Source organism: Urocitellus parryii, chromosome 12, assembly GCF_045843805.1.
Source record: "Urocitellus parryii isolate mUroPar1 chromosome 12, mUroPar1.hap1, whole genome shotgun sequence".
Classification (NCBI taxonomy): Eukaryota; Metazoa; Chordata; class Mammalia; order Rodentia; family Sciuridae; genus Urocitellus; species Urocitellus parryii.
Window position 1 is genome coordinate 19,210,316 of NC_135542.1, and position 24,117 is coordinate 19,234,432.

A 24,117-nucleotide genomic window follows, 5' to 3' on the forward strand; every position below is an offset into this window, starting at 1 on the left:
CAAAAGAATGATGGGTGGATCGAGCCTCAACCTCCCTCTCGTCCTGGAAAGAAGGCTCCAGCCCTCCTGAGGATGCTTGCAAAACCATTCTGCTGCTGTGTGCCTGGGCGGGGCTGAGGCAGCCCAGGAATATTTACATTGATTACTATTTTCTTCAAAGTTTGAATCTATAGTGTGCCATTGTCCTTGACCTTGTTTAGTAACACAGTTGTTACTCTATCCTGTATTTGTTGTTTCCATTAATATATTATTATTTTAAAATATATATGTTTTTGTTACCTGATCTACTGTGATGATTTGAGTATACTAAATGTAGCAGTGATTCCTAAAGGACACATCCAAACCAACAGGAAGGAATGTTTCATTCTATCAGCAAGAACTTTGGTTTTTAGGAGTTTGGCAGATGGCATTATCTGAGTCAGTTTTCCAATGGGGGCAATGAAGTATCAGCTATGATGGTACAAACACAAACAAAGACACACAAACACACACAAGAGCACACACACTCACTGAGAGATAGATAGACAGATGGAGTTGGTCTCTGCTGAAATACTTTGGAGACATGGTTCTGATTTCTCCCCTTTTGGAGTATTTTCAATTGCACAAGGTGCCTTGCAAATGAACCCATGTCTGAGGAAGACATGCATGTGTACTTCACATGCCACTTTTCACATAGCAGGAAGGTCATGTAATATTTTTCATGCAGCTGTCTTTTGACTGTGAACCATCCCATGAGGTCAGCTGTGGAATTTTCAACTTGTAGCATCACAATGGGGATCCACTCTTTGGATTTGGGGATATTTCCGATTTTCTTGATTCAGATTGGAATGATATATATATTAGTTTTTGATGAAAATTCTGCATTTGATGGTAATGAATGTCGTGCATCTAGGAATCTGTAGAGTGCAGACAATGAATGGATGCCTACTGTTGTCTGGACTGGTCTGAAAAGTCCTGTAGCATCTGAGCATGTGTGAGGGCTGTACAGGTCTTGCAAAAAGTCCAGGTCAGATGATCCTGCACAAAGCTGAACTCCTAGTGGTCTCCACAACAGTGTAAGGGCCAAGGAGAAACACACTTCCACACAGAAGTTGGGAAGCTACCTTATGAAGGTGATCATAGATACGGGATTATTAATATATCCAGGTTGGCATCTATTATTTTTTTAGCTTTTGACTTTCGCAGCTGTGGGCATCTTGACAACCATCAACTCCCTGTAAGCACAGACAACTCTATAAGAACCTGAGGATAAATTTCCCTGTGCATGTCCCCTTGTGAAACTGCTTAAGCACCGCCTGGTTTACACACAGGTGGAATTTCTAGGTCAAAGTGTGCATGTTTACTTCTTTGACTAAGCACTGCCAGGTGGCTCTTCTGCATAGCTCTACCTGTGGCCAGGATTGTATTATCTAGCTTTCTAACTTTTGCATGTTGAGTAGATACATAGTGGGAGCACACTGTTTTTGTTGGTATTTTTCTTGGTATCTATTCTGATGCTTTTCACTGGGGGATTTTTTCCTGTGAAAATGGGCTTCCTCTACTTGACCTTATTTTCTTTTTAAAATTTTTTCAATGTGACTTTTTAATTTTAGTTTTATTAAAGACATTGCCCCTTGCTTGCATAGTCTATATCTAAAGCACTAGTCCTTGCTCCAAGGCCCAGCTTGCTCTCAGCTGCCCCAGGAGGGGAACAGTCTTTGGCGGTAGACAAGAGACACCCCTGCAGGGGGCACAAGTGCTTTGGCCCTCTGGTGTCTTGCCAGCAGTGCTTCCCATGCTCACAGAGGGTTTCAGACACTGAGTCAATGGTCCAGGTGGTCTTTTGTTCAGTCTGATCTCAAATTGAGCTCCTCTGAGAGGTCATATTGAAGTCCTTGTGTGTACCTGATCCATCATTTTAAACAATATTCCAAGTTCACTTTTTGTGTGTACGTGGGTTCTGGGGATTGAACCCAGGGCCTTGAGCCTGTGAGGCAAGTGACCTACCTGAGCTACACCCTCAGAGACCCCTGTAAAAGTATTTCCCCTTTGCCTCGGGGTCTAAGTTGCCAAGGCTGACCTCAAACGTTCCTCTTGCCTCAGCCTCCCTGGTGGCTGGCATGACAGGCATGCACCTGGGACTGTCACACTCGAGCCTGTGATGGGAACTCATGTGCATCTGTCCAGGGCTGAGCATGGTTAGGCAGAGCTGTGCTCCAGGCTCCCTGCAGGGCTGTGGAGGCTTCTGCTGCCCAGCAGCCCTGGTGCCATGGCCAGGGCTCCTCCCAGCCGAGGGCAGGCAGCTGCCCATTGCTGTAGGCTGACCTTATTTTCTTCTTATGGCACTCGTCCGTTCTCTGGAGTATGTTGTATGGTTTGTCCATTAGGAGTCTAACAGGTCCTCTAGAACCTTCAGACAATTAGTAAAATTCCTAAACAGTAAGTGAGCACGCGCAGAAATTGGGCTAATATTTTGGGAAGAACAATGTTGGATGATATATTCATGGCTTGAATATATCATCCAACATGAAGTTATATTTTATTACTTACAAAATAATAAAATAATGAAGCAATACCATGGGCTGAGCTAAAATAGATCCTTAGGATCTTAGGCATTCTGTAACAAATCTGTGTCACTTGAAGTATAGAGTTGATCGACTCTGAGTAATGAAACAGAAGTAAAGGTATCAAAGCAAATGATCATCTGTTTCCAATTTTCTGTGATTTGGTTCAAGTGGTAAAGTGGTGATATTTATTAATAATGGATCAAATAGGTTCATAATTGTTTTAGAGTACAATTAGATGCCTTCAAACTTTAGGCTACATGGGCACATTTGAGAACGGTTCCAGCCGTTCTCTCATCCTTTGGGTCATTCCCCTCCTATGTCCTGTGAGACATTTTCTATGTGAGGCTTTAAGAAGAAGAAGAGAATATTCTGTAAAGAAAACCTTGTGATCTGTGCAGTATGAAGTTGAATGGATTCATTCAGAAATCAGAAATTCTATTGAAAGATATTTATTTGCATGAGCCAAATAAAACCTATTTTTAGGCATCCTGGTGAAGACAAGGTTTTATCTTTATGTCTCGTTTTCTATGTTTTGTTGTTGTTGTTGTTGTTAGAATGAAATTCATATGTTGCCAGACCATTCTATCAGATGTGTAACTAGATGCCATTTAAATTACCCACTTTTACATGGTAGACAGTTTTTAATGAACACTGCCTGTCTGCACCTTTTTTAAAAACAGGACTGGGATCAGAAGCCCAAATACCAATGGTTAGCTGGAACATATTTTTCATTTGGCCTATCTGTCAGTATTCCCTGAGGTCATCTGTGCAATCAGCTTCATTACTCCTGCTCCCTCACTGGATTTCATAGAAACCATATGCTATGTGTGAATCAGGGACACCAATCCCACAACATAGCATTCTTGGAATATCCAAAGTCCCACTTTTCACTTCGCCATGCCTGAGATCAGCAGTAATATTTATCAGCAAATGTGAGATTTTCAAAGATCCAATTCTATGTGCTCCTTTCTCATAGAGCCTTAGGCAGGGATATAGCATACATAAATATTAAGTAAAGTCCATAGTTTTTAAAATGTCATCCATTGAATAGTTGACACATGTCTGAGATACTTTTTATTTTGGAGGAGGTATTATTTAATAGGGAATTCCAACAGCTACCTAATAGTGAAATGAGAAGTCTTGCATCCATTTTATTTTGTTTCTGATGATTTTTATGAGTAAGGGTAAGATACTTCCTTGTTCTGATGCAGATGTTGCCCACTTTTGTGAATGGATGCGGGGTGTCACCTACTACTTGCATATCTGCATATTGGGCTTGACACTGCTATCGTACTTGGTAGTTGGCAAAAAGTCAATACTGAAGTTAAGCTCTTGTGTTCTAGCAGCAGAGCTGAAGATCCTTGATGTGCCACCTTCTGCAATCCATGCTGCTCTCTTCATGTTCCTTATTGACTTCCTGGTGATGAGCATCATGGTCTCCTGGTCTTGAGAATGGCCAAGCATTGCTCTGTGAATGTGGAAGATGGGCATGTGGAAGGCTCCAGGGAGGAGGGATCATTGAACATGTACTCTAATCCATGTGCCTGTTGAATGACCTGTTTTTTTATTTTTGGGTTTTAAGGGAGACACTGCCCTAAAACACTTCTGTGCAGCTGGGAATGCAGGCTTCTGCTTCACCTTGCAGGAAGCATTAACGAATCCTTTCCAGAAGACATGAGAAGAGAGAAATGAGCCTCTGGTATCATGCAGGTTCCTTGCATTGCCCATGGGCTAGAAGAGAGAAGAGTTGCTTCATGAGATTTGATCCCCTTTTTCCTGAAAAGTTCCACACAGAGGTGAGTCCCCAGCATGTTTAGAAATCATTTCAGACACCTTTCTGGACGGAATTGAATCAGAGCCCCTGATGATGTGGAAGAGCTAAAGATGGGTTTGCTATGAATTTTCTATTTCATTCATCAGGGCCTGAGTCAAGTCAGTCATTGTGCTGTCAACACATGAGCTGCTGGTCAAATGTGAGGAAGTGGTCTTGCTTTATGAAAACACCACCCTGATTCAGTGAGCCAGAGGCAGCCTGCAGTCCCTGTTTTCCTGTAAAGGCAGATTGCTGTGGATGGCCTCTGGCCTCGTCATGCAGCCCTGCTCAGAGTAGGGGATTGAGGGACCAGGCAGATCCCTAGTTCCTTTTGACCTTTATTGCCATTGGGCCACCCCAGGATTCTTGGACTCTACCTGGTCTTCTGGCCTGGGTCAGGGGATGTAAGGTTTGGAATCCCCCTCTGTGGCAGGATCCCAAGCCCCCCCAGCCACTTGAGGACAGGCACAGCCTTCCCTAATTGTGTTAGAGTTGGAGACTTCTCCCACCCATCCTCATCCATGCTCATCCCACATTTTGTAGCTTGACACCTGAGGACCTTTATTCATTGACTTAGTTGTTAGTGATGATGGTTACTAAGACTAAGTGACTCTTTCAAGTCACATCACTTGCATGGTAGGGCTAGAGCATGGATCTTCCTAATTGATTTCATGGGACTCTCTCATGGAAACTGTGACTGCCTCCTAAACACACACTCTACATTTGGAGTGTCAAAATTCTTGGCACTGCCTCCTTGGCAAGTGTATCTTGTCTTCTACGTGGGAATTTCACAAATATTTTCCTTTGGTTTGTGGAGGTCATGCAGAAGGGATTTCATTTGAAATAGCCCAAACAAGAAATACCAGTTGTCTTTTTCGCACATGGATGTGTGTAGTGAACATCCCTTTCTGTGTGCTTGCATGAGTTGCTCCTTTGAATTTGTTGAAGAATGGTTGGCTGGGGAGCAAGGTAACGAGAGATGGATATCAATGCTTGTCCAGTATTCTGAAGTGAAGAATGTATTGAGGATGTGAAGGCTTTTCTAGCCAGTTCCTATGGGTCAGTCAGGGATCAGTCAGAGGATTCTGTCTGGTAGACTCTTTGGAACATATGTCAAAGTGGCCTGGTCTTACCCTGTCCAGGACTGAACGCTGAGCTTGAGTGGGAGCTTCTTATCAGTTCAAGTACTTCCATGAGTCTGTCCTCTGTTCTCTTTGTTTTTTTTGTTTTTTTTTTTTTCAGTTTTCAGTGGACATATCTTTATTTTATTTTATTTTATATGGTGCTGAGGATCGAACCCACTGACTCGCGCATGCCAGTCGAACACGTTACCACTTGAGCCACATCCCCAGCCCCCTCTGTTCTCTTTTTTCCGAGCAGTTTCTAACAGGAAAGGAGAACAAACATTGAAAGTACAGTGATTGATTATGTATACCAATGTTATTTGAATCAACTTTGTATAATTCAAAATTAACTTTTTGCTAGTAAAATTTCATATGTTGAGGAAATAATGAAAATATTGGGGTTGGGGGATGAGGATGGGCAAATCAAATATTTTTGAGCACCAAGACCTGTTTTTTTTTTTTTTTTTTTTAACTTAAATCATAAACTGCCTGAGGACCACAGCAAGTAGATATTTCCAGAGACAGTGGGAAGGTAGTAGCACATGAGGAAGGGAAGAGCTCTCAGGATGGGAAGAGGGGGCCGCTTCAGGACTCACCGGGCAAGGCACGAGGCTGCTGGCCATGGTACATGCCTGCGCCCACTGAGTGGGGAAGATCCATGCTCTGTGTCCCTCCACCCTCCTCTGTAGCTTGTGTTGGCAGCAGATCAGGGAATTGGGGTCAGAAGTGCTCCCAGTAATATAGGCACCAGCCCCCAGAGTGTGTTCCTAGCCCTTTCCCCACCTGGCCTGACTTGGTGCTTGTGTTGATGCATGGCTGAAACCCTACAGTCATCAGAGTGTGTCTGCGGTCCAGATCCACCCTGCATGGCCAACATGCTCAGACCTTCGGCTGGGTCCTAGGCCTGCTACAACCAAACTCTGTCAACTGGGTGGCCAACAACAGAGGAAGGGCCTTCCCTCAAGCTCCAGGGGCTCAACACACAAGGTGTTGGGCGGTCTCACTGCCAAAACACCTCACAGGTTCCTAGGGGACTGTCCCCCCAACTCTCCCAGCCCTTGCCCACTCTCCTATTGCTGCCCACGATCTGTGGTTCCCATATGGGCATCCCGCCCTGGCTCCAACCTCACATAGCTGGTATCCCCAAGTCTCCCTGGTATCTGGGTCCAGACTCTCCTCTTCCTACAAGAATATCAGATATTGGATTTGGTCCCAGTTGATGCTGTGTTCCATCATGTGAGCTCTTAGCTTCATCACTGTGCAAAGACTCTTTTCCCACACAAGTTCGCACGACTTTTGGCTGGCTTAAGAATTTTCAGGCGACACTTTTCTAATGAGTACACTTTCCTTCCTTCCGATCTCCCCCCAGTGAGCATTCCTCGCACCCTTGTCCTAGTTCCTTTATGGCAGTTTCCCTCCTTATGGCTGAGAGGACCTAGTGACCCCTGGATTCACACGTTCTCCTTAATCACCAACACACTGCAGAATTCTCCAAAGGGCCATATATGCTCCTGGAAGTTGGTGTTGGAAATAGTTCTCCATCCATTAATCACTCCCTCACTCACTAATGTCCTTGTGTCCTTGAGAAAGGCTCTCCCTTTCCTGGTTTTCCTGAATAGAAATCCTCTTGCCTCTTGGGTGAATAGGGTTATGGGTTGTGCAGAGGGTGTTGGTCCACTGAGCATCTTAGAGACTGTCCTTTATGGAGCCTAATGATCCTCACTGGGGAATGAGGCCAGGGTCCTAACTGTGGTTAGTGTGAGGACACCCTGGGTTCAGAGAGGGAAAGAAGGACGAGGGAAACTCAGATGTCCCTTCATGGCCCCTGGAGTTAGAGGACTTACCCCTTTGCACCTGGGATCAGGAGACCTCATTTCCTCAAGGACACGCACACTCAGACGTTAATCTTGAGTGTGGGTTCCTTTCTGGGGTCCAGGGCTGTTGTTAGCCACCAGGAATGACAGTGCTCTCCATGCTGAGTGGAGCCATTTTTGCCAGGAAAGAGCCCGTGGTCACGCCTTGTGCAAAGCATCCCGCGCCAGGGGCTCCCATCCCTACATTCCTGTCCTGAAAGGAAACCACTCAGAGGCAAGGTGGGTCCAACCACCTCCCATGTGTTCACTCATCACTGTGTTCCAGCATCACCCCAGTTAACAGTCCTGATGGGATTGGATGTGGCTCAGAGTGTCACCCTCATGAGCTCTACCCTGCCACAGCTGCAGTTCTGCAGTGGGAGAAACTCAAAACCTCAAAACACATGCACATGAAAGAAAAGAGCAAGAGCCAGAGCCCAAACAGGCCAGGTGTGGCAAAGACAGCTGGAGTGCCTAGGTTGGGACTCAGAATTCTGTCAGTGGGGTGGCATTGCTGCTGGCACCAGCATGATAACCGAGAGCCAGCCCTGCTCATTTTGGGGAGCAGTGTGTTGGGGAAGGCAGCAGAAATTGAGAGGCAGGATTGAGTTTGGCCCTAGGAGGAGGTTGGGTAAGAGGCCAGTGTGGGTTGGAGGGCCTGGGCAGATAGAGAGAGGCCAGGGCACACCCCAAAGCCTGGAGACTGCACTGGATGTCCAGGGTTGTGAAACACCCTCCCCTCTTACTCACAACTGAGAGCAAGGGGCATTGATGAGTTCAGTTTGTGTGCGGCTGCATCCAAGGTGGCTCGGCTAGGCACCTCTGTTTCCTTGACTCAGGAGGCTGGGAGTCCAGGCTCCACCGAGGCTCGGCTGGGAGGATCGGACTCTGAGTTTATGCCTGTGTTCCTGGTAGGATCCATGTTGGCTGAGCCTCAGTGTTTTTGTAATGAGAGGATGGGTGACCGTCATGTCTTTATCACAGGACACACTTGCTAAATGGATTTGTTTGCTCTGAGGAGGAAAGAGAGAGGGGGGAGTGGTGCTGGAGACAGGGATGCAGACAGGGGTCATGGACTTGGCATAACTCAGTCTTGGAGGTGATATCCCATCACCTGTACCCACTTCAATTCCCATGAATCCAGAGGCTGAGCCCCCTTGAGGTGAGGGGTGAACCGGTTCTGGGCAGCAGGATGCTGTGGTACCTCGGAGTCTCTGTGAGACCCCAACACTAGACACACTTGGCCCTTTTGAAATCTTAGGAGAAGCCTTGGGAAGTTGTATGGCAGAGGGGAGCAGCCTCTGCATCTCAGTCCCCTCCAACTTGCCATGGTGTAGAGAGGGAACTGCAGCCACGATGGGACGGACATTGGCCATGTCCCTGTGTGGGACACAGGCCTGATTGAGTTAGGGTGCATTCTTTGTCTCTCCCCTTCTTGTGATTGTCCCATCTGTACATTTGTGCTTTAGCCACCTGTGAGTCCCATCTCTGGTTTCAGAGAGAATAGAGGGTGTTAGGGGCCAATAGACACAATAAACCCTAGAGATTAGATGCTACCCTACTTTCCAGAAAAGACTGGGCACACCATGAGTTGCACAATGATGGGACCAGGGTCCAAAAGCTGCTGAGAGGGAAGGACTGGTTGTGAATGCATTTTTGAAGGCTCCAAGCTGGAACTCTAGTGGCACCAAGCAGGGCAGATGCTGGTGGGGATGTTTGGGTAGTTGTTGGTGAACACCTGCGCACCTGAGATGGGTAGGCATGGAGGAGAAATCAGCAGCCCATAGGGCTTTTGAAAGTGGTCTTATGTGAAAAGAGGCTCAGGTATGGGCACAGGAAATGACATCATTGCCTTGACAATGGATCAAACAGAACATGGAACCCTGGTATCCAGGCACCCACTTCACTGACCAAGCCATCCGAGCTCACTTGGTTGGAGCCACTGGAGGGAGAAGGATGTTCTCCTGTGGTTGCAGACAATGCCGAGCCTCAGGCTCCCAGGAATCTCAGGGGGGCCAACTAGCCCTTTTGTGGATACACTGGGTGAGGCTTCATCTTAGACGCCAGAGCCTCTGGCGATTGTCGCAGAGGAGCTCAAGAGTAACAGTGAGTAGCACAGGGCAGGTGAGCCCAGCAGGCCCTCTAGTCTGATCCCTGATGAATGGCCCAGGACTCCTATTCTGACTCTGTGTGTGTGTGTGTGTGTGTGTGTGTGTTTGTGTGTTTGTACTGATGGGAACTGTCCCATTGTGCTTTGACTCTAGTGTATTGGCACAAGTCATTTTTCTGTTTGTCACCATTTCCATTTTGAACCCACCATTCTTGGTCCCAACCCAGGGTGAAAATGATCAGAACACGGAGGAGCCCTTCAGGGTTCAGAGCCTTGAACCTTACAGGCAGGACCAGCTTAGGAATGAGCTCCTGCCTGTCATTTGTGGGAGGAACCTACAGTTCAGCAGCAACATGGGGTTAATCTCCTGGGATTTCATCCCCACCCAGCAGGTGCTGGATCTCTTGTTCCCAAGGTAAGCACCAGACCACCAAGCCCAAGTGTGTAGCCCCCTCATGCCTCTGTCTTGGGGCTGCCATGTGCCTCTCAGGGACCCAAAGGTTTGTGATACCTAATGAGATAGAGGACCACACTCATAGTGGAATGTCAGCCCCGAATGGTACGAGTCCTGGAGGTGCCTGCCACAGCCTTGCAAGGGCAGTGAACTTCCCCTCTCAGGCAGAGAAACCATCCTGACTCCAGCTGATCCACAGAGGTCCGTGGAGCAGTCCCCACACACTGGGCACCACAGCTCAATGGTGTGCACTGAGCTCATTCCCAGGTGGACTCAGTGAGGCCAGGTGGTCTTTCTGGTGTGATGTTGGCTTTGTGAAGAACGTAGATCTGTGCCAGAGGCGTCTCAAAACTCGGGCCTTGGGAAAAGCACTTTTGGGTTAATAAAGACATGTTAGTTTCCATAGTGGGACAGAGCGTCCTAGCTGGGACATAGCTGGACAGGGGCTTTGGACATGGCAGCTCCCACACCCAGAGATATGTGGGAATCAGCAGTTTGGGCTCATTCACTGGTGAACATGGAGAAAGCACCCACTGTGTGAAGACACGTTTCCAGTCACGTTTCATAATTCAGTGAAAAATGGGGTGCAAATGATTGCCATTGTGTCCCTTTTCATGGGGTCAGCCTAAACCGCAGGTGCCATGAGTACATATCCTCCATGTGACTGCATCCCTGACTCCATGAGGCATAACTGCACGTTGTCCTCTTCAGTGACTATGGTGGACCCTTGGACCAACTTCAACATGGAATGGGCTTGGGGTCAAGAGGGTGGGCTCCTGTTTCCAGAATAGGGACCTGCAAGGTGATTTGACTTGGGAAGGCTGAGGAAAGACTGCTCTGCCCAATTCAGTTTTCTGCCTGCAGTGTAAGGTGTGGGGCTTCAACAGTAGGAGGGGTAAGGCGGGGAGTTGTAGGTGGAGTCAGGGTCCTCTGGGGAAGGCCCTGGGATAATGGATCCCCCCACACCACACCTCCCTGTCCTCCCCCAGGGCCACAGAGATGTGGTCTGCACTCATGGGAAAAGAGAGGTCCACCGCTACTCAGGGGAACTCAGTGAGAGCTCACAGAGAATGAGGTAGCATTGCAGCCCACGCCAGGGGAGGAGGTGTCTCTTGAGCCCCGAGAAGAGTGGGCAGGAGGACAGACACTCCCAGAAGGTGCATTCCAGGTTGGAGAGCATGTAGCCAAGAGGAAGAAGAGTGTCAGGCCTGCCCAGAGGAGGGGAGAGCTGGTCAAACCATGGATCTAGCGCTCCTTCGTTGAAGGTTCTTTGCCTGTAGCGACCTGTCCTGACCCTGCCTGTACAGCCACTGTGTCTTGCCTGAGGTGGACTGGTGTGTTCAGAACCAGGGACGGTTCAGGAGGGTAGGGTCAGAGGTTTGCTCTGGAGGCCGTGGCGAAGGCAAGGCCAGGGTTTTGCTGACTCCACACCTGCCTCCCCACAGTGCCTCATCTTCCTTCCTGGGGACCTGGGTGAACTTCTACTCCGAGGCTTCCCATCAGCCTCCAGGCTCTCTGAGTCTGTAGCAGCTGCTGCCGTACATGTGGCTCCTCCTGAGTGGCTTTAACCTGGAGCACCAAGCACACCACCTGCTGGCCCAGGTTGAAGATGGCAGATCAAGCCAGGCAGAGCCTGAGAGCCAGGCGGACCGGGGTGAGTACCTAAGTACCTCAACACACCTCCAAACCATACCCCTCCAATTAGTGTAGCCCTGTATGAGTAGATGAGTCCACTGTCAAGGTGGAGGCACCCACCATCAAGTGCTTTTCCCCAAACCCACCTGTGATCATTGCTGCAGTGGGGAGAAAACCTTCAACACATGAGTCTTTGGGGACCAAACCAGATACAAAGTCTAGCTGTTTCTCTTTGATGGGTCCAACGTGAACTAAGAGGTACTGGGGTACAAGGGGCTATTTCCTTGAAAGGTGTTCCTGTAGTGGACCTCCTGTGCATAGAGGGTCCTCAGGGATTAATCAGTGGGGAGTCTTTGGTGGAACAGAAGCTGGATTCGGGGGCTCTCAGGTCTGTGTGTGAGACCTGAGCTGGCAGAGGCTCTCAGTTGTGGGGGATGTTGGGTAGTGTATTCCTTGAGTGTCACCTACCACGCCTCTGCCCCTGCCTTTCCAGAGCTGAGGGTCCCTGCTGATGCGAAAGTCTATCACGGCCTGATTGGAGGAGTGCATTATGACTTTCTTCTTCGAGAAACAGATGCCAGCAAGTCGTTGAAGGTCAAACCAAAGGAGGTAAACAGCCACCTTCTTCAGTCTTTACTCCTGGTGCCACTCCACATCCTCCAAGGGGACAAGAACCTCAGGTTCTGGATGGATGTTGTAGAATGCCCACAGAGCCAACTGCCAGGCTGGGTGGGGTGCAGTTGCTGGGCTTTGCTGATGTTGTCATCCCCCACAGTTCTTGGAACCTTCTGTGGCAGTGGCATCCAGGACCCCAGCAGCTGTGAGCAGCAGCTCTGCAGTGGCTGCAGGATCATTGCCCCAGGCCACCCAAAGCAATGAGTGCTGCATGAGAAAAGTCACCAGTAGCAGCTCCTCACTGCTTCACTCCAGCGAGCAGGTGGAAGACAGCCGCGTTGTTCACGTCCTCCTAGAGGGACAGAGCCTGAGGGAGACAAAGCGCATCCCGGTAAGCCCGACAGCAGGGCTGCCTCCTGGGTGTCCACACAGTGGAAGGCAGGAGACACAGCCAACCCCAGGGCTATGGTGGGAAATAAAGAAGAGAGAGGTCCGTCTTAAGGGCTTGACCTGAGGAGGGAGAGCATCAGCATGCCCAGCTTCCGTGGTGAGTGGGCCTGTGTATTGTGGGTTTTGCAGGCCAGAAGTGCAGACGGAAGTGCTGTGGACAGATGAAGGCAGAGATATGTCCAGGGTGCAGGCTGCAGTGCCTAGAACTTGGTATTCTCAATGAGTGAAGTTGGAGCAGAGGAGGTGGCAGTGACTTGTCACATGTGTAGGAGGAGATGTGTTCCTGGTGGCAGGGAAGAGAACCTCCTTAGCATGACTAGGTGTAGGAATTTGGGGTCGGGATCACCTGGGGGGTCATGCCAAAGCTTCGGAATGTTAGGCTTTGCATGTATGTAAATACGGAGCTAAAGGGGTTCTTGGCAGAATTTCTATGGATGTGCAGTAGACACGCTAATGCTGCAGGTGTCCAGCTGCAGAGGAGACATGTTCAGTGACTGCCAGTGCTGAGTCAAGTACATCATTACAACCAGACCCGCACCGAGCTTCCAGAGGCCAGGGCCTCTCAAAGCTATCATGAAGCACTCAAGTGCACACTCTTGTATCTGAGTCTGTTTTGTGTCGTGGCAGTCAGGACCCAAATTTTCAGTGCATCTGCCTCTTCCACCCACAAAGGCAGCCTGCATCCCAGATCACACTTGGTGCGCAGATCCCTGGCCCATTGCTCTCATCTCAGTGAGATGAGAGTGTGTCTGTGCATAGGCAGTTTGGTCCTTTGACATGAGTGGAATGTGGCTCCCCAGGGGGAGGGGAGATGGCAGGTACAGGCAGATATTTGTACCAGGATTGTTCTAGTAGCACATTGCAAGAACCCAGGTGGTATATGGAGGACACACTCAGGTAGCAGGATAACAAGATTGTGCCCTTGTATATGTAGCTGAGATTTCTCCTGAATGTTTGACCACAGTCTTCTGGGCAGCTCTTCTAAAAGCCATTCTCTGATGACATTTGTCCCACCCTGATCCAGGTGACCTTTCAGGAGACGGTGACAAGCCTCATCCGCAGGGCCTTGGACCAAAATTTGTTGCAGCATGAGGATGTGGACAACTTTGAGCTGCTGTATATGATGTCTGAGGATGAGAGTAAGTAGGACAATCAGACAGTGGGGAGACATGATCCACAGTGGGCTCAGGATAACTGACAGCCAAGAGAAAGTGGGCCTTGGCCCCAAAATACCAAAGTGTGATGGGCCTGGCGGAGACTCTCAGGGGTTGTGGGTGTTTTGTGGTATAATCCTTGAGTGCCACCTAACAATTCTCTCCACTTCGCTCTGCAGAAATCAAGGTCTCTGACCACTCACTCGTGTGTCTGTCCATGAATCTGGGAGTACAATATTTCATCGTGAGGAAACGCCCCCAGGTCAAGGGAAAGGAGGTAAACACCTACCTTATTCAAGCTGTGCATGTGCTGCCATTCCACTCCGACCTGAGGAAATAAGAAGCCTCAGCACCTGGACATATTTGCTGGAAGCCCATAGAGCCAACTGACAGTCTGGGGTGGCTTTCTGTTTCTGGGTTTGCTGATGTTCCATCCCCCACAGTTCTCAGAATCAACCTGCAAGTCCTCCAGGCCACTTTCCCACAAGCAGGTGGGAGACACCTGCTTAATTCGTGTCCACTTAGAAACACAAAGTCCAGAGATGGCCAAGAGTGTTCTGGTAAGCCTGGGAGCAGGGGTGTCCCGTGGTGCTTACACCTGGGTGGGGAGCAGACACTGGTCCAATACCATGGACTACTCATGCCCTCTTGAATTTGGAGCTTCTGGATGATCAGGAGGATAGATGGGAATCAAGAAGGGAGAGGTCAGTGTGAAGGGCTGGAGCTGAGATGAGCGAGTGCAGCAGCTTGTCCACTGCCATGTCTGAGGGAGTCTGTGTGTCAGGTGGCAGCATGCAGTCCAGAAGGGCAGGGACAGGTATGGGTGACAGATGAGAATAGGACAGGAACTAGGTTGCAGGTTCCCTTGTATGGGATGCTGACGTCTATGGAGGAGGACAGCAGTGTGAGGTTCTCCATGTTCCTTGAACAAGGAGCTGAGAGAGTCTCTCTGCAGAGTCGATATGGATGTGGAGCAAGCACACTAAATGTCCAGGTAACCCAATGACCACCCTTGCCGGATGAGGTGCCCTCCTACATCCCAGCCAGCACTGAGCCTCTGGAGGCCAGGAGCTCTCGTGGCTATCTTTCAGCACTCCTGTGTGTGGTCATGTTCCTGGGTCTGTTTTTGGCCCTGGCAATCCAGACCAAAGCCTCTAGGTTTCGTGCCTAGGCCATTCCCAATGCCGCCTGCATCCTCGGGCATACCTGGGATCTTGGAGGCTATTGTCCCATTCCTCCCAACTTGTGGGATGAGATTGCATCTGTATGCAGGTAGTGGGGTCCTTTCACTCCGAGAGGAGTGCAGCTCCACAAAGAGCAATGGCAGGCCCAGGAAGTCCTATGTACAAGGATTGGGCTAGTAGCCTGTGGGAAGAGCCCACACGATGAGCAGGAGGTCAGCCTCAGGTAGTAGGGTCATGGGTGTTGCACTTGTATTTAGAGTGGAGGTGCCTCCAGAATGCCCCTGCCCACTGTCCTTGAGTAGTCACTTCAAGGCCCATTTCCTGAAGGCCTGTCTCCCATGCTGCTCCAGGTGACCTGCCAGGATAGGGCTCCTGTTGTCATCCGCAGCGCCCTCGACCTACACTTCCTTACTGAGGAGAATCCAGAGGATTATGAGCTGGGCCAAATCATCTCTCGCCGTCAGAGTAAGTGAGACAATCAGATAGCAGAGAGCAAGGGTCAGGATGTGGACTCAGGTCAACTCTTAGCAACAAAGAGTAGTCTCTGACCCCCAAGAACACTCCAACAGGTGTGTTGGGTTCGTGCACAAAGCCAACTGCACTTCTGCTGGTGGAAGGTCTTGAGGTCCAATAGTATACCCCAGTGGATATTGCGGCTCCCCACCAGGTGCCCTCCCCTGGACATGAACAGGCATCCAAAGCTGACATCTTTGAGGAGTGAGGAAGAAAGCCTCTCTCCAGGAGCAGTATGTTTTCATGGTCTGGGATAGGAGTGGTTTCAAAGGAACATGGGAATGCATGGGCTAAAGAGGGAACTGGCATTTTGTGGACTGAAGCAGTACTATTGAAAGCCTTCTGTGTGACCAAAAAAACCACTGCCTGGGCAGAGCATTGCCAGGATTCTAGCAAGCAGTAACAGGATGAAATTGGGAAGAAAACACAGCCTGGGAGACAGCCTGAATCATCTGTTTTTGCATAAATTCCATGGTCTTACGCACCTGAGTCCACTAGGCAAGGAGTGATCACAATAGCCAGGTTGTGATCCCTAACTAAAGTCAGATGAGGGCTTCCTGAGCACTTAGCCACAGAGCTCATCTGATAATAATGCCAGCGCTTTTTTGTTGGTTGGTTGGTTGGTTTTTGTGAGCCAAACACCACAGCAGCCATTATCCCAGCCTATGTACCCTGAAGACCACCATCCCTATGAGTTCTAGGATCACTTGTCTCCTATCTGAACCTACTGTTAGGTTAGTAGTGTCTATGGAAGAGGAAGTCTGTCTGGGGCCTTGGTAGCCTAAGAAATTCATAGCAGAGATCTCCACATCCAACCCAGAAGGGATGGAGAACAGGCTCTAGGTTAGAGGAGGGCGACAGGAAACACATGTTCAGAGGAAGGAGAAGCGGCTGTTGTATTCCCCCACTCGGGGTCATGGCACCACTGGGCCATACACCATGTTGGAGGGAAGCAGTCCCTTTGCTGGTCTTTGGAACCATTGTTCTCAGTAGGGCAGTATTTGGAATGTGTCCTCCATTCTCAGAAGCCTGGTTCACATGGAGGCGGGCTCCACCAACGCAGAAGCATGGCTCTAACGTGGTATCCGTGCTGGTCAGCCTGTCCTCACTGTGGCCATACTTGAGGAAAATAACTCAGAGGAGGAATCCTAGGCCTTTTCTCTGGGTTTCATAGCTTTCTCTTTGGTTGTGCACTGAGGCTGTCCATAAAGCTCTAGTGTGTGGCAGTGGAGAGCTCCTCAGCCCTTGCCACAAAGGCATAGACTGGGAGAGAGAGAACGAGGCTGGCAGAGAGGGAGAGAGAGAAAGATGGAGAGGGAGGACCTCTACTTGGAGAATGAGGATTCAGTGGAGCCAACAGGAACAAGGTACTGTTGCCCAGGGCACAACCCTGTTTAGGTCTTCCTCCAACCATGCTCAACCTTTCTTCCAGTCCCTCCCACCCCCCAGTAGTGTACTCATCTTGAATGAGAATTTCATGTTGACATCAGAGCACTCACCATCCAATGCTTCCCTCCAAACCCACCTGTGAAGATGGCTCATGTGGGGACTGAATCTTCGGCACAGGAGCCTTTTGTGGGAGATTTCAGATGCCAACCCTAGTGGTGTGCTTTGGCAGATGCAAGAGGACCTGAGATATTCTGGAGTCCAAAGCCTTTGGTAGGAACAGACATTAGGTCTGTTGAAGTGCTCTGCCTAGTTCTTCCTCAGGGAGGACTGTGGAGGCTGTCTTTGTTGGTATTGGTGCTGAATTGGAGAGCTCTCAGGTGTGTGGCTCTGGCCTTTTCTGGCACAGGCTCTCAGATGTTGGCGTGTCCTAGGGAGCACCTCCTGAGTGCCACCTTCTTTTTGTACACCCCTCTCTCCCCAGAGCTGAGGATTCCAGCAGAGGCCAACGTATTTTATGCCAAGAATCCTCACAAAAAATCCAACTTTGTGCTGAGGAAAAGGAGCCTCTCCCAAAAGAATGATGGGTGGATCGAGCCTCAACCTCCCTCTCGTCCTGGAAAGAAGGCTCCAGCCCTCCTGAGGATGCTTGCAAAACCATTCTGCTGCTGTGTGCCTGGGCGGGGCTGAGGCAGCCCAGGAATATTTACATTGATTACTATTTTCTTCAAAGTTTGAATCTATAGTGTGCCATTGTCCTTGACCTTGTTTAGTAACACAGTTGTTACTCTATCCTGTATTTGTTGTTTCCATTAATATATTATTATTTTAAAATATATATGTTTTTGTTACCTGATCTACTGTGATGATTTGAGTATACTAAATGTAGCAGTGATTCCTAAAGGACACATCCAAACCAACAGGAAGGAATGTTTCATTCTATCAGCAAGAACTTTGGTTTTTAGGAGTTTGGCAGATGGCATTATCTGAGTCAGTTTTCCAATGGGGGCAATGAAGTATCAGCTATGATGGTACAAACACAAACAAAGACACACAAACACACACAAGAGCACACACACTCACTGAGAGATAGATAGACAGATGGAGTTGGTCTCTGCTGAAATACTTTGGAGACATGGTTCTGATTTCTCCCCTTTTGGAGTATTTTCAATTGCACAAGGTGCCTTGCAAATGAACCCATGTCTGAGGAAGACATGCATGTGTACTTCACATGCCACTTTTCACATAGCAGGAAGGTCATGTAATATTTTTCATGCAGCTGTCTTTTGACTGTGAACCATCCCATGAGGTCAGCTGTGGAATTTTCAACTTGTAGCATCACAATGGGGATCCACTCTTTGGATTTGGGGATATTTCCGATTTTCTTGATTCAGATTGGAATGATATATATATTAGTTTTTGATGAAAATTCTGCATTTGATGGTAATGAATGTCGTGCATCTAGGAATCTGTAGAGTGCAGACAATGAATGGATGCCTACTGTTGTCTGGACTGGTCTGAAAAGTCCTGTAGCATCTGAGCATGTGTGAGGGCTGTACAGGTCTTGCAAAAAGTCCAGGTCAGATGATCCTGCACAAAGCTGAACTCCTAGTGGTCTCCACAACAGTGTAAGGGCCAAGGAGAAACACACTTCCACACAGAAGTTGGGAAGCTACCTTATGAAGGTGATCATAGATACGGGATTATTAATATATCCAGGTTGGCATCTATTATTTTTTTAGCTTTTGACTTTCGCAGCTGTGGGCATCTTGACAACCATCAACTCCCTGTAAGCACAGACAACTCTATAAGAACCTGAGGATAAATTTCCCTGTGCATGTCCCCTTGTGAAACTGCTTAAGCACCGCCTGGTTTACACACAGGTGGAATTTCTAGGTCAAAGTGTGCATGTTTACTTCTTTGACTAAGCACTGCCAGGTGGCTCTTCTGCATAGCTCTACCTGTGGCCAGGATTGTATTATCTAGCTTTCTAACTTTTGCATGTTGAGTAGATACATAGTGGGAGCACACTGTTTTTGTTGGTATTTTTCTTGGTATCTATTCTGATGCTTTTCACTGGGGGATTTTTTCCTGTGAAAATGGGCTTCCTCTACTTGACCTTATTTTCTTTTTAAAATTTTTTCAATGTGACTTTTTAATTTTAGTTTTATTAAAGACATTGCCCCTTGCTTGCATAGTCTATATCTAAAGCACTAGTCCTTGCTCCAAGGCCCAGCTTGCTCTCAGCTGCCCCAGGAGGGGAACAGTCTTTGGCGGTAGACAAGAGACACCCCTGCAGGGGGCACAAGTGCTTTGGCCCTCTGGTGTCTTGCCAGCAGTGCTTCCCATGCTCACAGAGGGTTTCAGACACTGAGTCAATGGTCCAGGTGGTCTTTTGTTCAGTCTGATCTCAAATTGAGCTCCTCTGAGAGGTCATATTGAAGTCCTTGTGTGTACCTGATCCATCATTTTAAACAATATTCCAAGTTCACTTTTTGTGTGTACGTGGGTTCTGGGGATTGAACCCAGGGCCTTGAGCCTGTGAGGCAAGTGACCTACCTGAGCTACACCCTCAGAGACCCCTGTAAAAGTATTTCCCCTTTGCCTCGGGGTCTAAGTTGCCAAGGCTGACCTCAAACGTTCCTCTTGCCTCAGCCTCCCTGGTGGCTGGCATGACAGGCATGCACCTGGGACTGTCACACTCGAGCCTGTGATGGGAACTCATGTGCATCTGTCCAGGGCTGAGCATGGTTAGGCAGAGCTGTGCTCCAGGCTCCCTGCAGGGCTGTGGAGGCTTCTGCTGCCCAGCAGCCCTGGTGCCATGGCCAGGGCTCCTCCCAGCCGAGGGCAGGCAGCTGCCCATTGCTGTAGGCTGACCTTATTTTCTTCTTATGGCACTCGTCCGTTCTCTGGAGTATGTTGTATGGTTTGTCCATTAGGAGTCTAACAGGTCCTCTAGAACCTTCAGACAATTAGTAAAATTCCTAAACAGTAAGTGAGCACGCGCAGAAATTGGGCTAATATTTTGGGAAGAACAATGTTGGATGATATATTCATGGCTTGAATATATCATCCAACATGAAGTTATATTTTATTACTTACAAAATAATAAAATAATGAAGCAATACCATGGGCTGAGCTAAAATAGATCCTTAGGATCTTAGGCATTCTGTAACAAATCTGTGTCACTTGAAGTATAGAGTTGATCGACTCTGAGTAATGAAACAGAAGTAAAGGTATCAAAGCAAATGATCATCTGTTTCCAATTTTCTGTGATTTGGTTCAAGTGGTAAAGTGGTGATATTTATTAATAATGGATCAAATAGGTTCATAATTGTTTTAGAGTACAATTAGATGCCTTCAAACTTTAGGCTACATGGGCACATTTGAGAACGGTTCCAGCCGTTCTCTCATCCTTTGGGTCATTCCCCTCCTATGTCCTGTGAGACATTTTCTATGTGAGGCTTTAAGAAGAAGAAGAGAATATTCTGTAAAGAAAACCTTGTGATCTGTGCAGTATGAAGTTGAATGGATTCATTCAGAAATCAGAAATTCTATTGAAAGATATTTATTTGCATGAGCCAAATAAAACCTATTTTTAGGCATCCTGGTGAAGACAAGGTTTTATCTTTATGTCTCGTTTTCTATGTTTTGTTGTTGTTGTTGTTGTTAGAATGAAATTCATATGTTGCCAGACCATTCTATCAGATGTGTAACTAGATGCCATTTAAATTACCCACTTTTACATGGTAGACAGTTTTTAATGAACACTGCCTGTCTGCACCTTTTTTAAAAACAGGACTGGGATCAGAAGCCCAAATACCAATGGTTAGCTGGAACATATTTTTCATTTGGCCTATCTGTCAGTATTCCCTGAGGTCATCTGTGCAATCAGCTTCATTACTCCTGCTCCCTCACTGGATTTCATAGAAACCATATGCTATGTGTGAATCAGGGACACCAATCCCACAACATAGCATTCTTGGAATATCCAAAGTCCCACTTTTCACTTCGCCATGCCTGAGATCAGCAGTAATATTTATCAGCAAATGTGAGATTTTCAAAGATCCAATTCTATGTGCTCCTTTCTCATAGAGCCTTAGGCAGGGATATAGCATACATAAATATTAAGTAAAGTCCATAGTTTTTAAAATGTCATCCATTGAATAGTTGACACATGTCTGAGATACTTTTTATTTTGGAGGAGGTATTATTTAATAGGGAATTCCAACAGCTACCTAATAGTGAAATGAGAAGTCTTGCATCCATTTTATTTTGTTTCTGATGATTTTTATGAGTAAGGGTAAGATACTTCCTTGTTCTGATGCAGATGTTGCCCACTTTTGTGAATGGATGCGGGGTGTCACCTACTACTTGCATATCTGCATATTGGGCTTGACACTGCTATCGTACTTGGTAGTTGGCAAAAAGTCAATACTGAAGTTAAGCTCTTGTGTTCTAGCAGCAGAGCTGAAGATCCTTGATGTGCCACCTTCTGCAATCCATGCTGCTCTCTTCATGTTCCTTATTGACTTCCTGGTGATGAGCATCATGGTCTCCTGGTCTTGAGAATGGCCAAGCATTGCTCTGTGAATGTGGAAGATGGGCATGTGGAAGGCTCCAGGGAGGAGGGATCATTGAACATGTACTCTAATCCATGTGCCTGTTGAATGACCTGTTTTTTTATTTTTGGGTTTTAAGGGAGACACTGCCCTAAAACACTTCTGTGCAGCTGGGAATGCAGGCTTCTGCTTCACCTTGCAGGAAGCATTAACGAATCCTTTCCAGAAGACATGAGAAGAGAGAAATGAGCCTCTGGTATCATGCAGGTTCCTTGCATTGCCCATGGGCTAGAAGAGAGAAGAGTTGCTTCATGAGATTTGATCCCCTTTTTCCTGAAAAGTTCCACACAGAGGTGAGTCCCCAGCATGTTTAGAAATCATTTCAGACACCTTTCTGGACGGAATTGAATCAGAGCCCCTGATGATGTGGAAGAGCTAAAGATGGGTTTGCTATGAATTTTCTATTTCATTCATCAGGGCCTGAGTCAAGTCAGTCATTGTGCTGTCAACACATGAGCTGCTGGTCAAATGTGAGGAAGTGGTCTTGCTTTATGAAAACACCACCCTGATTCAGTGAGCCAGAGGCAGCCTGCAGTCCCTGTTTTCCTGTAAAGGCAGATTGCTGTGGATGGCCTCTGGCCTCGTCATGCAGCCCTGCTCAGAGTAGGGGATTGAGGGACCAGGCAGATCCCTAGTTCCTTTTGACCTTTATTGCCATTGGGCCACCCCAGGATTCTTGGACTCTACCTGGTCTTCTGGCCTGGGTCAGGGGATGTAAGGTTTGGAATCCCCCTCTGTGGCAGGATCCCAAGCCCCCCCAGCCACTTGAGGACAGGCACAGCCTTCCCTAATTGTGTTAGAGTTGGAGACTTCTCCCACCCATCCTCATCCATGCTCATCCCACATTTTGTAGCTTGACACCTGAGGACCTTTATTCATTGACTTAGTTGTTAGTGATGATGGTTACTAAGACTAAGTGACTCTTTCAAGTCACATCACTTGCATGGTAGGGCTAGAGCATGGATCTTCCTAATTGATTTCATGGGACTCTCTCATGGAAACTGTGACTGCCTCCTAAACACACACTCTACATTTGGAGTGTCAAAATTCTTGGCACTGCCTCCTTGGCAAGTGTATCTTGTCTTCTACGTGGGAATTTCACAAATATTTTCCTTTGGTTTGTGGAGGTCATGCAGAAGGGATTTCATTTGAAATAGCCCAAACAAGAAATACCAGTTGTCTTTTTCGCACATGGATGTGTGTAGTGAACATCCCTTTCTGTGTGCTTGCATGAGTTGCTCCTTTGAATTTGTTGAAGAATGGTTGGCTGGGGAGCAAGGTAACGAGAGATGGATATCAATGCTTGTCCAGTATTCTGAAGTGAAGAATGTATTGAGGATGTGAAGGCTTTTCTAGCCAGTTCCTATGGCTCAGTCAGGGATCAGTCAGAGGATTCTGTCTGGTAGACTCTTTGGAACATATGTCAAAGTGGCCTGGTCTTACCCTGTCCAGGACTGAACGCTGAGCTTGAGTGGGAGCTTCTTATCAGTTCAAGTACTTCCATGAGTCTGTCCTCTGTTCTCTTTGTTTTTTTTGTTTTTTTTTTTCAGTTTTCAGTGGACATATCTTTATTTTATTTTATTTTATATGGTGCTGAGGATCGAACCCACTGACTCGCGCATGCCAGTCGAACACGTTACCACTTGAGCCACATCCCCAGCCCCCTCTGTTCTCTTTTTTCCGAGCAGTTTCTAACAGGAAAGGAGAACAAACATTGAAAGTACAGTGATTGATTATGTATACCAATGTTATTTGAATCAACTTTGTATAATTCAAAATTAACTTTTTGCTAGTAAAATTTCATATGTTGAGGAAATAATGAAAATATTGGGGTTGGGGGATGAGGATGGGCAAATCAAATATTTTTGAGCACCAAGACCTGTTTTTTTTTTTTTTTTTAACTTAAATCATAAACTGCCTGAGGACCACAGCAAGTAGATATTTCCAGAGACAGTGGGAAGGTAGTAGCACATGAGGAAGGGAAGAGCTCTCAGGATGGGAAGAGGGGGCCGCTTCAGGACTCACCGGGCAAGGCACGAGGCTGCTGGCCATGGTACATGCCTGCGCCCACTGAGTGGGGAAGATCCATGCTCTGTGTCCCTCCACCCTCCTCTGTAGCTTGTGTTGGCAGCAGATCAGGGAATTGGGGTCAGAAGTGCTCCCAGTAATATAGGCACCAGCCCCCAGAGTGTGTTCCTAGCCCTTTCCCCACCTGGCCTGACTTGATGCTTGTGTTGATGCATGGCTGAAACCCTACAGTCATCAGAGTGTGTCTGCGGTCCAGATCCACCCTGCATGGCCAACATGCTCAGACCTTCGGCTGGGTCCTAGGCCTGCTACAACCAAACTCTGTCAACTGGGTGGCCAACAACAGAGGAAGGGCCTTCCCTCAAGCTCCAGGGGCTCAACACACAAGGTGTTGGGCGGTCTCACTGCCAAAACACCTCACAGGTTCCTAGGGGACTGTCCCCCCAACTCTCCCAGCCCTTGCCCACTCTCCTATTGCTGCCCACGATCTGTGGTTCCCATATGGGCATCCCGCCCTGGCTCCAACCTCACATAGCTGGTATCCCCAAGTCTCCCTGGTATCTGGGTCCAGACTCTCCTCTTCCTACAAGAATATCAGATATTGGATTTGGTCCCAGTTGATGCTGTGTT